At 37.4% G+C, this 15,803-nt stretch overlaps 1 protein-coding gene across 1 annotated transcript in view; it reads right to left on the bottom strand.

Annotated features, from left to right (window-relative positions):
- Window positions 1-15,803, bottom strand: part of LOC140945411 (uncharacterized) — a 249,903-nt gene that overhangs the window by 64,434 nt on the left and 169,666 nt on the right. The gene's annotated exons all lie outside the window — the stretch shown is intronic.

Raw genomic sequence — 15,803 nt, 5'->3', positions numbered from 1 at the left:
GCTAAAAAATGGTAAGTTACTTATTGTCCAACGACGTTGACCTCTTTCTCAATTGTGGTTAATAGAATACTCTTATAAGTTTTTCACAAGTGGTCATCTTGGTATGCGAGTGCGCGTGGAATTGGGGACAACTCATGGCACAAAGCTTCTTTCAAATTGATTTGTAGGGTGTTAGCAGAAATATGTAGCCGCCCAAAGAGGTCATTGTCAGCGCTATCCAGTAATAACCTTGTCTTCTGCAGCCTTAACATACACTTTTCTTGGACATGGTACTAAATGTCTTTACGTTCAAGCTTGGAACCGTGATCCGAAAGATTTACAGTATTAGTGTACAAAATTTTTCTTCTGTTCTCGACCTTTCTCGTTACTGCTAACAAGATCCTCTGCAACATTTTAAGTCAGCACTACGCAAGTGGCAAAGTTAACAAGAGACTCCATTTCTTGGACGAAAGGGTTACCCATTAAACCAGAGGAAAAACAATCAACTAGCTTACTGACGTCTTCTTAATAACGCTTCGCTCTCTTATTTCCCGGCACCTTCCTTGCTTTCACGTTGCTTTGTTTAATACCTGGTCCGACTTTCTGTTAGAGCCACACACCTTTCTAAGAGCTCTGAGGCTATTTGGTGAATAGTTAGAAACCATCTTCCTAGCGATCTTGAACTTTGGGATATGCCAACACTCCCACCCTTAGGCTTCCAGTCGGTCACGTATATTGCTACAGGGTTGTGTTAGCTGAAAACAAAGAAAATGTCTGATCACTGCGGCTAATGGAGTGATTTTCAGGAACAAATTCTTGATACAATTTTGAGTGTTGTGACTCCAGTTGCTTGACTAGTCGCCTGCCAGTAGCCGTAGGCAGAACCGGTGTATCTTAAGCTAAGGTCACTAATACTGAGTGAATATTATATAAGCAAGGTAAACCGGTTGCCATCGTACATAGTTACAGTTCTGTCCAATGAGGAAAAATGTTGCGTCGTAGTTGCAAGGGCAGATATATTAGAAGCAAATGCCAATTTTCATGTTCGTTCTGCTTTCATGAATTATAAAATTTTACTTATACGTTGATCGAATGACGGTTTGCTCGATTAGTTTACAGCATAAAAACAAAGGAAATGCGTGGTATCAACCGTAAAATTTAACTACAATCAACAATCAAGGTCACAAATAACTCCTCTGCGCATGACCACTCCCTTGGCTTTTAATCTGAATCAACAAACTAAATATGACCTGATCTGGTGTTTGTCAAAGTACTCAACAACTCATTTTACTGCCCAGTGCGAGTAGAAAATACATTAACTTGGTTTGACCTTTAAAGGGAAGTGCAAATTATCATAACGAGTATTAGCAGCATCCGATCATCCCTAGGCGGTTAGGGCATAGACCGTAACGTTACAAGACAGATAAGGTTACCTAAACAGCTAGCGTAACGAGATGCATGGTAAACTCTTCGCTAGGTTTAACTCTTTTACCCACAGCGACAAGGTGAAAGGTTTTCTCACACGTTTTCTTAATTACGCGAGAGTAGGTTATAGCCGAGTATGTGACTTAAAATTTCAAAGTAAGAATTATCAATTTTTTGAGTTCTCACTTTTATGAAGTGTAAGAGCTGCTTTTTACAAATTTTCAGTTCGATAGTCGTTTTCTAGGTTGAAAGAGACTGAAGAGACCACTTTTGAACGTCAAAGTTTTCGTGCCGACCCGATTTGGGTAAAATCAAGAAAAACCGCACAGACCTAGCGGTCGATTTGGACGAAGATCTTTATCGTTTTCTATTTCTCAAGATTCTTAACTTTTCTATTAAATGCCTTCAGTTTTTATAGAGTGGCACTGAAAACTATCAATAAACCGTAAAGAATACCAAGACATTGACAATTTCAAGGTCAAGATAGCAATTGCATAAATTTGCGAGAAATTTAATACCACCAACTTAAATAAGCGTAAAGAATGAGAGAATATTGTGACGAGTAAAAGCCTATCCCACAGAAAGGATCTCAGGGAGACATGCGGGAGAGACACGCGAGGAGGAGGGAGCTGCCCTCCCGTCTCGTGTTCCCCTCGCGCATCTCGTTCTTTCTTGCGCACTTTTACCTTGGCTAAGTAGGTTTAGGGCTTAAACTCTTGAATTGAACGCTTCTCGGGAATAATCTGATTTTGCAAAATCAGGCAAGAATTTGGAAATTACCTGTGCCGGTAACAAGACTACTCGACATATAGCATGTTACGTACGAGGTCAGGAGTTCTCCTGACGAGGTTGTATATCCTTTTTTAAAAATTAGGATCCTAGAAAATACCATTTTGGGGGTCTAGAGACTTTATTAGAGTCACTTTATTGTCTTTTTAGCGGCACAAAGTTCTTCTTTGAAAAGAAAAAACACGTATTAAAAATTAGAGTGGGATGGGAGACATCAAAGCGGGTACCAAGCGTGCATCTTAAAAAATTAACATAAGAAGGTCTTTTTTTAAGTAGTTATAAGCAGCTTTTTGTTGTAATAAGTCCAATAATTTCAAATATCCTCTTTCTCATTTTTGTCTAAGAATCTTTTCTATCATCAAGTCCATTCAAGTGACTTACTTGAAGGAGCCATGCAAAACTTTTTTAGTTTGCATTTATCGTCCAGTTTTGCAAATTGCCTTGGCGCTATTTTATAAAGAAAATTTGTTGCTTCTTGAGTTCATTCTTGTCTTCAGAACTCGTTAATTTAACGTAGTTTAAACTTGGAGAGAATTATTTTGTCCGCATGACAAGTTACGCTCTCCTCAGAATCAATAGACTCTGCCATGGTCTTCTAGAAGATATGGTTGCCCAAAGGAGAAAGGCTTTTGTAAAACTTATAATCAAGTGTGTCTGCGTAACATTCTCATGGGCAATAGAGGCAAAATTCAAAACGGATAAGACGTCCAGAAGAATCTTTAGAGATATTTTTTTAAACCTGAAATAAATATCCATTGTTCCAATAACATGAATAGGTCAACCATTATTTGAAGAGGGTAAAAATTTATGCTGTTTTATTATTTATTACTTTGCTTTTTTTTAAATTAAGGTCACGGATAAATATCCTTAACTTTGCAATTAGGGAACGTTGTCGTGCAGTTTCAAGTTGATGTTATTGCCAACTGAACAAAGTATGAGACTCAGCGTTATTCATGGTCACAAAGCAGAAATGCGCGACTGCATACGACCAATAGCTAAGGCTGGGCAAACCACTGATAATTTTAAGTCACCTAACCAGATATGTAATGTTTTTGTCTTTCTCCTCCTCTTGTTGTTGTTGTTGTTCTTCTTCTTCTTCTTCTTTTACTTCTCAGGTATTAGTTAGTTTTTTGACGATTTCCAGAAAATTTTAGCCTATTCCTCAGTTTTATTACTCAGTTTAAATCTCAGGTTAATTGACGTTGCATTCTGCAGAATACTGGTCAAATAATTCGCCACTGGTTTGTTTCGAACATTCTTCTGATTTTTCAACGGTATGAATGTTCCTCTCCCATATTTGAGTCATTTTTAGTTCCTTTCTTTTTCCGCGTGTCTTATAGAAATCGCAAGCAGTCAAAACTGGACGAGCGCTTTGTGTTGTGATTTTCATTACCTCTACCCTTCTCAGATGAATGGACTGAGGAACAGAAACCCACAAATTCCTTCGAAATTTGCAAAACGCGCGGCCAATGATATCCTATTTGGCTGTAAATGAATTTGCCAGCGGGGAATGTGCCTCATTACCGCTTCTTAGTTTCCTTAGCCTTATCAAGTTTTTTCAACTTGTTGGAAATGCAGAACTTTTCACTCCTTATAGCAAATAAAAGTCGCCATGCAACCAGATAAAGTATGTATTGACTTATACTTTTCTCTGGCCTCTAATTGCTTCTGCGTTCTGGTGACTTCTTAAGAATCGCTCCGTTGTGCAACTGTTCTTTTAGCAGGTTTAAAATAATTTAAGTCTCGCTAAAGAAAGCCTTATCATTTGAAACTGATAGAATTTGTACTTTTGTTTTCAGTTGGCAAAAAAATTATGCGAGATCAGCTACATAGCAAACTAAAAAGTAGAAATCTAGAGGAAAATTGGCTGGGAAGTATGAAATATTTCATGGCAATTGGCATTGTTTCAAAAATGTTTAATGAGCTTGAATTTGATACCCCCTGTATTGATCGAGTTTATACCCTTGGTTAAGCCACCTGTTATTTTTTTGTCCTCTTATGGGACAATAAATGAATTTTTTTTTTACAGAAGATAAAATACTTTTGCTAACACTTGCTTGACAAATAAACAGCATTGTAAACTTTCGACAATAGTAAATAAAAGGAATAGTCCATTTTTTGCGTAAAAACACGGGTAACTCTAGCCTCTTGAGTGCTGTTCAAACTTCCTAAGTGCCTCCATAACGCGATATACGGACAGATACTATAAAAGTATGGACCAATTAAAACAAAGTGGGAACAAAGTATGAATTTTTATAGATGACAGAATTCTCTTCAATTAGAACGTTATTCATTCACATGGTAGAAATGCGCAACTCGATACGACCAGCAGCCAATGGCGAGTCGCCATTTCATACCACCTAACCAAGTACGTAATGCTTTGTTTTTTTATAAAGTTAAAGAGGAAGATACATTGTTTAGTTTATCCTAGCCTGTCAGCCTTGTTTGGTTCACGCCTTGTACTACTTGGGTCGGCAATATTTCTTAACGCCTCACTAACTTCTCGGTGAGTTTGTTAAAAGGATAGACTGTTAGAAAGTGTCTTCTTGAAAACAGCAAAATTTTACTTGTGAGCAGTGCTAAAACGGGTTTAAAATATTGGCCAGAACCTCTTTTGAACCTCTAATTTGATAGGTTCTTGTTGGCCCGAAACTCTATTGTTTCAGAATTAGTTCATTGTTAGTTTTGTTTAGGTTAGGGCTATCCATCGTTTTCTTAAAAGTGTTTGTGAACGTTTAGTGAGAATTCTAAGCTCGTGCAAAGTCCTTCCCCTCTCTTATTTTCCTGAATATATTGGTCTCTACCAGAACATTTACACCGATTGGTCTAACTGATTTAACATTATTTCAATTATGCCACTTTTTTCTTTGTGTAAATTTACTTGCCGTGGAATTTTTGCAATAGACTTTTTACCTGTTTATGTCATTCAGCACTCGTTATTTTATTCATTTTCGCATTGTTCCTTTACTTATTTTAGTTGCAACTACAGTCGGCGGTGTCGACAAAGTCATATCTAAAAAAGAAAGTATTGAAGTTTTCATTACTGTTGCCGGAGTGTCTTTTCTCTGTGAACAATGAATTGCTTCTTGTTAGTTTATCATTAATTAGTCAATGGAGGGTTTTGACAGGATGACTAACTTCACTATACTATAAACTATTAACCGTTTTTAGGGGGATATTGTGAGTGAAATCAGCTAAAAAAAATGGTCTCTTAGCTCCTGAGAGGCGTCTTATAGATGACGAAGAATAGGGACAAAAACAATTTGGAAAAAATGTTCTAGGAATCTTTTTCTAAAGCCTTCGAGGGTCTTTTCCAAAAAAGATAATGTAATGATTGTGAATCCGACTTTTTTATAGCATATTTCTTAAAGCTCTTTGATTAAAAGCATTTTTCCTACATTTGGCAAAACGATGTTTTGCTTTAAATTGGTGATCTCATCTTGCAGGAATTATTGAAAAATTCAAACTTAAAGTTCCTGACAGACCAGAAATTGTGAAAAATTGTTGAGATCGTTAATCACACAATTAATTATGTACCGTTCGTCTTTGGTTCAATGGCTGCTTGTCTCTTTCACCACTTAAACATTTAGGAATTTAAGGGGACTGATAGCCAATAGCCAAGAGTACATGTCATCCCATGAAAATAAACCCTTGGACATACATGCAAACTCTTGCCCCACCGTTTGTACAAGGGCGGAGTGGGGGGGGGGGGGTGGTTGAAACCCGTACCTAGCGTTTTCGTTATGTTACGATATTTTGAAAATTTTCTACCCTAATAGATAGACTGTTATGTTGTCTGTAATTACTATGGGATAAATTTGTAAATGATACTGCTGGCGGGGACCAGTGGCGTCATCCAACATGGCGGACTCTTAGACTATTCACTTTTTCAACTATTTTTTTTCCCCCAAATTTAACGTTTTACTCAAAACATACTTTTATTAATACCTTTGCATGAAAACATGCTTTAATATATTATTATGTTGCTTTGGAAGTTAATAGTTTTTGGCCGAAAGAATGTCTAACGGAAGAAGGCTTATTGGAGGGAACCTTTTCAAAAATCCGGCTAGATATTTTAAAAAAAATCTGGATAAAGTTTCTACACCTTTTAAAAATCGCGGGGCGATATTTAATTGTTCTATAGCGCATTGCCTACTTACTCATCCTATTAAAGGTTCAAAAGTTAAAGTTACCAAATTAGCTGAATTGTAGAACATATACTAATTGAAAAGAAAAATTGTTTTAGTCAAACCACTTCCTTCCTTGCCCAGATCACGCGCGTCTTTTTTTCGCTTGGCTTCGTGCTGAAAGTTTGCTTCGCTCACTCGTGAGAGATACTTTCAGCACTCGAAGATAAAATTCGTATCCCCGCGCGGCCATGTAATATCCTCTATATCATTTGAAACTGATAGAATTTGTACTTTTGTTTTCAGTTGGCAAAAAAATTATGCGAGATCAGCTACGTAGCAAACTGAAAAAAGAAATCTAGAGGAAAATTTGCTGGGAAATATGAAATATTTCATAGCAATTGGCATTGTTTCACAATTGTTTAATGACCTTGAATTTGATACCCCATATATTGAACGAGTTTATACTCTTGGTTAAACCACCTGTTATTTTTTTGTCCTCTTATGGGACAATAAATTGATTTTTTTAACGAGGATGAAATACTTTTGCTAACACTTGCTTGACGAATAAACAACATTGTATACTTTCAATAATAGTAAATAAAAGAAATAGTCCATTTTTTGCGTAAAAACACGGGTAACTCTAGCCTCTTAAGCGCTCTTCAAACTTCCTAAGTGCCTCCATAACGCGATATACGGACAGATATTATAAAAGTATGGACCAATTAAAATAAAATGGGAACAAAGTATGATTTTTTGATAGAAGACAAAATTATCTTCACGGCACGACACAGAAAATCAATTAGAACGTTATTCATTCACACGGTAGAAATGCGCAACTCGATACGACTAGCAGCCAATGGCGAGTCGCCACTGCATGCCACCTAACCAAATACGTAATGCTTTGTTTTTTGTAAAGTTAAAGAGGAAGATACATTGCTTAGTTTATCCTAGCCTGTCAGCCTTGTTTGGTTCACGCCTGGTACTATTTGGGTCGGCAATATTTCTTAACGCCTCACTAACTTCTCGGTGAGTTTGTTAAAAGGATAGACTGTTAGAAAGTGTCTTCTTGAAAACAGCAAAATTTTACTTGTGAGCAGTGCTAAAACGGGTTTAAAACTGTTGGCCAGAACCTCTTTTGAACCTCTAATTTGATAGGTTCTTGTTGGCCCGAAACTCTATTGTTTCAGAGTTAGTTCATGGTTAGTTTTGTTTGGGTTAGGGCTATCCATCGTTTTCTTAAAAGTGTTTGTGAACGTTTAGTGAGAATTCTAAGCTCGTGCAAAGTCCTTCCCCTCTCTTATTTTCCTGAATATATTGGTCTCTACCAGAACATTTACACCGATTGGTCTAACTGATTTAACATTATTTCAATTATGCCACTTTTTTCTTTGTGTAAATTTACTTGCCGTGGAATTTTTGCAATAGACTTTTTACCTGTTTATGTCATTCAGCACTCGTTATTTTATTCATTTTCGCACTGTTCCTTTACTTATTTTAGTTGCAACTACAGTCGGCGGTGTCGACAAAGTCATATCTAAAAGAGAAAGTATATATTGAAGTTTTCATTACTATTTTCCGGAGTGTCTTTTCTCTGTGAACACTGAAGTGCTTCCTGTTAGTTTATCATTAATTAGTCAATGGAGGGTTTTGACAGGATGACTAACTCCACTATACTGTAAACTATTAACCTCGCTGTAACGGCGTTCGTCGGTCAACATTCGCCTGTAACAGTGTACGGTTACCCTCTGATCATACATTGCTCAAATATTTTGGCGGAAACAGTTTCATTGTTAGATGTCATAAGTAACCCGATGACATTGCCCGCTATTAGGAAAAAATTTCCAGCTATATAACAACATCATTTACGTCTCTCAACAGAAATTTTTGCCAAAGGAGCTAAGATGAACTATTCAAAAGCATCTTTGATCATTCTCTTGCTTTTCGTGGTTGCCGTGATGAATTGAGGTATTGCAGCATTTCCCGTTATTCATCCTATTTCTTGGTAGATTGTTTAGGCATTTACCCAGTTGAAAAATATACCTATCTTCAGTACTTTAGTAATGTAAATGTATACGCCAGTTAGTTGCACGTGGCAGTGATCAACCCGAAACCTAAGCTCCTTTGGTCACAGCGTGTATTTCACGGCATTTGATGATTTATATAATTTGTTGTTTTATTCTTTCTTGCTTTTTATAACTTTTTGCAATACCCCCTTAAAATAGAGCAAAAAAATCTGAATCTGAATCTTAACAGGATCAATAAACCAGACAGACTGTTAATTAAACAGGCATTAAAAGGAAAAGATTTTCTTGCTGATCCAGGCATTTTTCTTTAATTGATCACTAATTTCTTTATTTCATTAATTTATAATCAAGCTTTTCCATGTAAACGAGAGGAAACCGGAAGCCGCAAGAGCACGGGTAAGCAAACACGAACTTACGTTTGTGCGCTTTCTCTGTTTATAATATTCATGTGATAGTAAACCTCCATTTTGAATTGGCAAGAACCAAGAACAAAATGATGGGCTTATATAGCTATGGGCAAATACCCAAGTGTATACTCACCTTTACTATATACGTCAGTTAAACAGAAACATCTCGTGTAAACGCCTTCAGGCGACTTCTTGTTATACTATCTTGACGTTTCGTACGCTTAGCAACATGCAGTTTCAAAGGTTAGCGTTAAACTGTTTCCCTTTCGCTAACGGTCGTTGCCATTTTATTTGAAGTGTCATCGAAAAGTGTTTCTACTTAAAAGCATAAATTCACAGCCCCCAATCAAAACCGCGCTTTTCTGATTCTAATACCTCTCCCTTAGCTTACCACTTACAAAACCACGCCGATCGGCCTAACTATGAACAGTTTAAGTGTATGCTATGATTAACTGTGTTTCGAAGTCATACATCTATAAGAGTTGACCCTAACCCTTTTCCGCGATCTTTTAACGTAATTTCCCTATTAATCTCGCCAGAGCGTAATTATCGCAGCTTTTTTGTTAGTCTTGGCACCGGAAACAAGTGAAACTGAAATTTTCAAAGAAGCCAATGTTTAAGCACGTGCAGATCAGCTGTGGTAGATCATCTCAGCAAAGAAGAAGGAAATGAATTACTGCCTAAAACGGCATTTAAAGGACTTTCCACATACCAACAAAAGGCGATCTGCTGCTCATGGATAGCGGAATGAAACCTAACTTTATGTAGGACTAGGCCTTTTGCATTAGTTGATCACGTGATCAACTTTCTATAAACCCCAAAACAGTTGGCTTTTGGAAAATGGTGTTAGCACGAACTGAAAGAGCATATTTAAGATAGGTAACCGGTAAATTTTCAGCCGTACAATTCAAAAGTAGCGAATCCAACGGCCGTCGAAAATTAGAAGGATTTGTATGGGAAAAACAACTTTTTCCACCCAGTCACGATTTACTGGTTTTCCATACAAACGCTTTATAAGATTACACATCGTTATAACTGAAACCATTAAATAACAAAAATAATAATAATAAATTCGCTATTATGTTGAAGCGTAACTCTATTAAAGCTCATTCAAACACTCGACCACACTGACAGGTCGCACTATAGAAACGAGAACCAGCTGGCCGTATGGGTTATTTTGGAAATTTTTGAACGGTTTCGCTTAAAGCCCACGATTGATCGTCCTGAATATTGACTTAGTGCAATTTGTCTTGAAAAATTGTGAAATACCGCATTCTGTCCGAGGTCTGTATGATAAATAGTACTTTTTCACCTCAAATGTGATGTATAAAAATTGTAAAAGGTTGGTTTAAACACCCCCAGATTTGTTGGCAAGAATTTTTAAAGTAAACCTGTCGAACGAAAAAATATTCGGCGTGATTTGTTTTCCAAGAATTTGTTTTCGAGGCCTAATCTACTGTGATCTTGAATGTGATCGAAGATGTTTGCTATTTTTTGGGTGTACATATAAGGTTATCAATTCGATGTAAGATGTTTTACTCTAAAATAACTTTGCCTTTCCCTCAAAATTCTGGATTAAAAGTTTATTGTTTGATTGAAATTATAAATTTATTAATTGGAGCTTCGCTTTTAGCCCTAGCTAAATCTATATATTAAATTTACTAAATGGTAATAGGAATATGAACTCAGATGATTTTTTGTAGGTAACCAGAAAAGTTCTACATAATAGCACCATGCAAGCCTTTTTTCACTCCCTGCCCTTGATCGTTGGTCAGGGGCACGGCCAGTAAATATACAGTATTTAGGGAATGTGTTACGATAGAATTCACCCCGTTTACACCTGTTTACCGATGTCAAGCAAATTGCACTTTTCAATAAAACAAACCAGTATCTCACACAGATTGATCCGTCATCCTGAATTTAACATAAACCTGCCAAGTTCAAAAAAAAAAAAAACCAGCTCAAACCCTCAGAAATGTCAGGTCTCAATTTGCAAAGAATGCGGGGTGGCGGATTTTATTAAAAGTTCGCTATATAATCGATATATAAAAACGTGTCTTTGATTCAACAAAAAGGTTGAAAATAGCGACTGGACCTCTTGTTTTCTCTTACAGCGGAAAACCAGATATTGCAGTTGCTGGTTGGTAAGGAGAATATAAATTTACTAGATTATTATTTTTTGGCTAACCATTTGCCTAACATGAATATTCGCCATTTTCACATAGATTATAATGCACCTTGTCTTGAATTTCTCTTGCGACGACTGTAACCAGGAGAAATTGCCTAACAGTGGTTATGCAAAATTTTGGGGGGTAAACAAGGTGCATTGTGGTCTATGTGAAAGTAGTGAATTATAAACCATTAATTACAAGCCATCATGCACCATCTACAACAAAATTTACCTTTGATTCTCGTTTGTATGATAAAAAAAGTTGTCCCTGCTGATCTCAGTGTATAGTTCGGAAGATTTCGAAGGGCAGCGAAATGCGGTAAAGACCCGGTAAATTCACGCCAGCTGCATGTTAGGCTTGAGACAATAAGAAATCCCAGAACACAATGAATATTATCCAAAACCATGTCAAGCTAGGCTTTGATATTTACTCAATTTTGAGCGAATGTTAGACAAATTTATAAGTTTCAATGGACACGAAATTCAGTGATTGTACACGTATAGTACACTGATCAATTTTCTAAAACAAATCGAACTAAAAATTTGATTTAATCCCCGGTAGCATTACAATTTGCAAAAAGAGCTCAGCATTGTTTTATTCTGATGCATATAGCTCCCTGTTTATCAAAATTGAAAACAAGTACAGACAGTACAGTACAAGCTACCTGTCTCGAGCGGTCTGGAGAATGTATAAGGGACATTTGTTAAAAGAAAAGAACTGTCTCCTTCAAACTACCAACATACGACCTTCTTTTTGATTATACCACACTAAATCCAGCCAGATAGTTCAGTTTACTTTTTATGACTGATACCCTGGACTTAATATGAATTTAATTATTTTCATTTTATTCAAATATTTTATCTTTGCAGCTCAGAACAATATTTTAACAAACAAGAATGACGGTAAGAAATGATAACCTCAGACAATGGGCCATTTGCCCAATGGTATCACCTGTTACTTCGACCAAGATCTTTTTTGTCATTTTCTTTTCATATTTTCAAATAATCTGGTAATCCCAGCGAGGTTTAAAACAACAAAAGCCCTAGTTTTCACAAGAAAGCAAAATCCTGAAGAATTCTGTTCCCAGTAGTAAATTAAAGTGACGTCATTGTGCAAATAGCCTATATTGTTTTTTTACCTAGTAGCCACCAATAAAGACATCAATTTATTGCCTCAAATATATTATAGTCAGACAACCCTATATTCATTCCTATTCGCGTTGTAATCATCCGGGTGGCCTCGATCATCTCGAAAGGCTTTGGACGATTGGGCTATCGATGCGATCCTCAAGATTGTTTGGAAATCCGTCTATATATCTTCACTGCGACGTGAATTGATATAAACGAGAACGACTTTTTTTTTCTTTCCGAACTTGGAGATGGTTCATGGATGAGAACTTACAGTTTCTGTATAGCACAGTCTACAAAGACTATTTTTTGACAGGAGGCCATTTGCACGATGACGTCATATTACTACTACTACCAAATCCTTCAGGGTTTTGCTTTCTCGTGCAAATTAGGGCTTTTGTTATTTAAACCTCTCTTTGATTACCAAATTTAAATAAAAAAGAAAGAACGAAATGAGTTCTGGTCTTAGTAGTAAAAAGACGTCATCGAGCAAATGGCCTATCATCCTCGGAGACCCAGGGGCAGATACTGGGGACTAGGGAAAGTCTAAACGGGCGGGAAAAAAATGGCGCCAAGAAAAGTAAAAACGGACAGAAGCATTCCGTTCTTTACTTTTCTTCCCGCCATTTTTTCCACCCGTTTAGACTTTCCCTCGCCCCCACTATCTGCCCCTGGGTCTCCGAGGATGATGGCCTATTTCCGGAAGAAAAAAATACTATTGATAAGCTATTTAGGTCCTATGTCTGTTCTTATAGAATAACTTGACTTAGCTTATACCAATGTTCATGATTCGGAAGTAACAAGATTTTTTTGCATTTCTAGTTTTCTATCTACCTGGCCTAGTCAATTCCAGGTGTGATCACTCACTGAACTAATGAAGAATAACACAAATGCTTCTGTGGTCAGAGGGGAGGGGTGGGCACGTCTGATGATTGACTGAGCCACATATATACTGCATTAAAGTATATTGATCCTAGTGAATGGCTTAGAACATAAAAGGAGTTCCGCGTATAGGCTTGGCTAAACTAAATCCATTACCAGGAATTCAATTCCAGGAGACTCAGTAGTGACACTAGTCAACATTTGATGAAGTGAACGATTTAGGAAAGAATGCAAAGTTACCTTTTGAATGACGCTTTCGTCTCCGTCGCCGTTGTAGTATCTTAAACTTCCTACACGCCTTTGAAAGGGAAAGTAGAGCGGCTATATATTTGTTTGTTTTTTTTCTTTGAGTCCCGAAACTTAGGAGGTAAAGTGGATGTGCTCAAGTCAAAAGAACTGTTTTTTGGTTGTCTGAAGCTCTATAGCGACACGTGCTTTGACGTGGTAGTCACGTTATCACGTGCAAGCTCAATAACTCCATAACAGGAAGTAAATTTTGATTGGTTTCCATTAAAAAACGAACCGAGTTCTACCTAATTCAATATGGATTGCTTAAGCAATTGGTCATTGACAATTGGGCATTTGGGCATTTGGGCATATGGAACTTAACTCACTACAAAAATGCTTTGCTTGAGTAATCGCCAAACAATAGCTTCCCTGATTGCACAGTTGCAAATGCCCAAAGCAAACTTGATTTAAGCATCAATATACGCTTCGGGTTATATACTTCTGTTGCTTCTGTTACATGTTTCTGAGGCTACAACGAAAGTACGGTGGTCGAATGTTTTCCTTCCCTTAGGCTACGTGCAAACGGACGCAACAACTCCCAACATTGTTTCCCTAAAAATGCTGGGAGTTGTTGAATTGCGTGCATGTTGGCAGTGGTGTGCAAACGGATGCAACAACTCCCAACAATGTTGGGACCTGCGGTGCATCATGGGAAGGATACAACCCATAACTCTTTGTAAACCATGCGTAATGAGTGTGCGTGGCCTCAACAATGTTGGAAGAGCTGTGCAAACGGATCCAACATTGTTGCGCTACGCTTCGGCGATCACGGAACAAAAGAAATGTTGGGAGTTGTTGGCTGAAAAGTGTGACCGGTTTCAAACTTTGCGCAACAACACGTAACAACATCCAACAACATGCAACAAAGTCAAACGGACGCGACATGTAACATCCAACAATGCTGCGTCCGTTTACACGGGGCCTTAGGCATCAGTGTTTGACCGCAAATATGACAGTGGGTAAGCCCCAGAGTCAGCTCAACCTAAGCTGATTCCTCAGTGAGAGCTGTGGGGAAAATGTTTAGTGTAACCGCACCCAAATGTGCTTCCCTTTCGCGGACAGATTTTATTTTCGGTGGTTAAGCAAGAACAGTACAAAGACGTAAGATTAGCATGAGTTCCCCTTTGACTGACACTATGGACAAGACTTTACGCAATAAATACGATTGTTATAAAATCCTTTTCATTACTATACCCTCTTATTCTTGTCAGTGGAATTACTATACACAGTAAAATTTACGAGTGTGCAATACCGCACTAGTCCAAAAACGAGTGAACTACGAAAACATGCGCAGACAGTATGCTCCTCTGTTAGCATGTACCGGGTTACGTAGCAACGAGATACGATAATGGGCCACTGCAGGGTCGTTTTGAAAATTAACGCTGATTCGTCTGTTGCAGGTATTAAAGTGTTTGTTCAAGGCATCAGCGGTGAGCAAAGCAGTTTTAAATGTGTCTTTTCCTTCAGTCAACAACTATGGATATTATGCAAATAATTTCCAATCTATCTGACTAATTAGTTCCAGGCCTCTTTCCTGACTTTGTATATTTTTAATAACTATGATAAACGACGGTCACCCATCTAGAATGGCTTTTTAGTTGTTTTGGGTGTTTCTTTGCGGGGTGTATTTATTAATTATATTCCTTGTATATTTCTTTATCTGCTTACTGTAAAAAAAATACACTTCGTTTAGCAAATATCCAATTAAATGCAGCAGAGTATTACACATTTCATACTTTCATATAATCGCAAATAAATGTGTACGATCTTTGGACACAAATCGACACACAGTACAAAAACGTGGCCAGTGTCCACATCTAGCAATAGTCCAGTTTCGAATTACCGCTGAATACAAACATTAACGACACATTCGTACGGAGTTAGCCTCGACAGAAAGTAAAATATTCAAAAATTCCGGCAAGTAAGCGTTTGAAATTTGAATATACACAATAGACAGAGTAATAAATAGGTTTTTTTTTCTCGCTGGATTTTGTGGATATATTACTTCAGATGGAGGCTAAGCCTGTACAAATGCGTTTTCACGTCTTTGATTCAGCGGTCATAGCGAGCTCGAAACTGGATTATTCTAATCTAGACTGGGCCCAGTTGTTCGAAGGCCGATTAGCGCTTAACCCGGGATTAAATTTAAACCGGGTTTCTTTTTCTTGTTTTCAGAAGCATTTTCTCGGATAATTTTCTGTTATTTTGAGAGCTTCCAATCATTAAAACTGAAATGCTTCTTAAGCTTTCAAATCTGAATTCAAATCTCGCACTAACCCTGGGTTATCTTAACCCAGCTTTGAACAACTCGGCCCAGGTCATTAACCTTCAGAGCAAATTATCAGGAAAAAATACAGAGAGATACAAAGGAAGATAAAGCATTGTGTAAACCGAAGGCAAGATAGAGTAAAAACACCCATTATATCATCGACCGTGTCAGGATCTCTTGCATAATTAACGCAAATAATCCATTTCTTTCTAGGACGTCTGATTGAGCTGCAAGACTTTATTACTCGGAAGTTGGCGTGGTAAGTGTTGGTCAAATATCTTTATAACTATCTTGATTTTATTTTGATATTAT

Source organism: Porites lutea, chromosome 8, assembly GCF_958299795.1.
Source record: "Porites lutea chromosome 8, jaPorLute2.1, whole genome shotgun sequence".
In the NCBI taxonomy this organism is placed as follows: Eukaryota; Metazoa; Cnidaria; class Anthozoa; order Scleractinia; family Poritidae; genus Porites; species Porites lutea.
The sequence above is the reverse complement of the archived record's forward strand: the minus strand, read 5'-3'. Positions and strand labels throughout refer to the sequence as shown.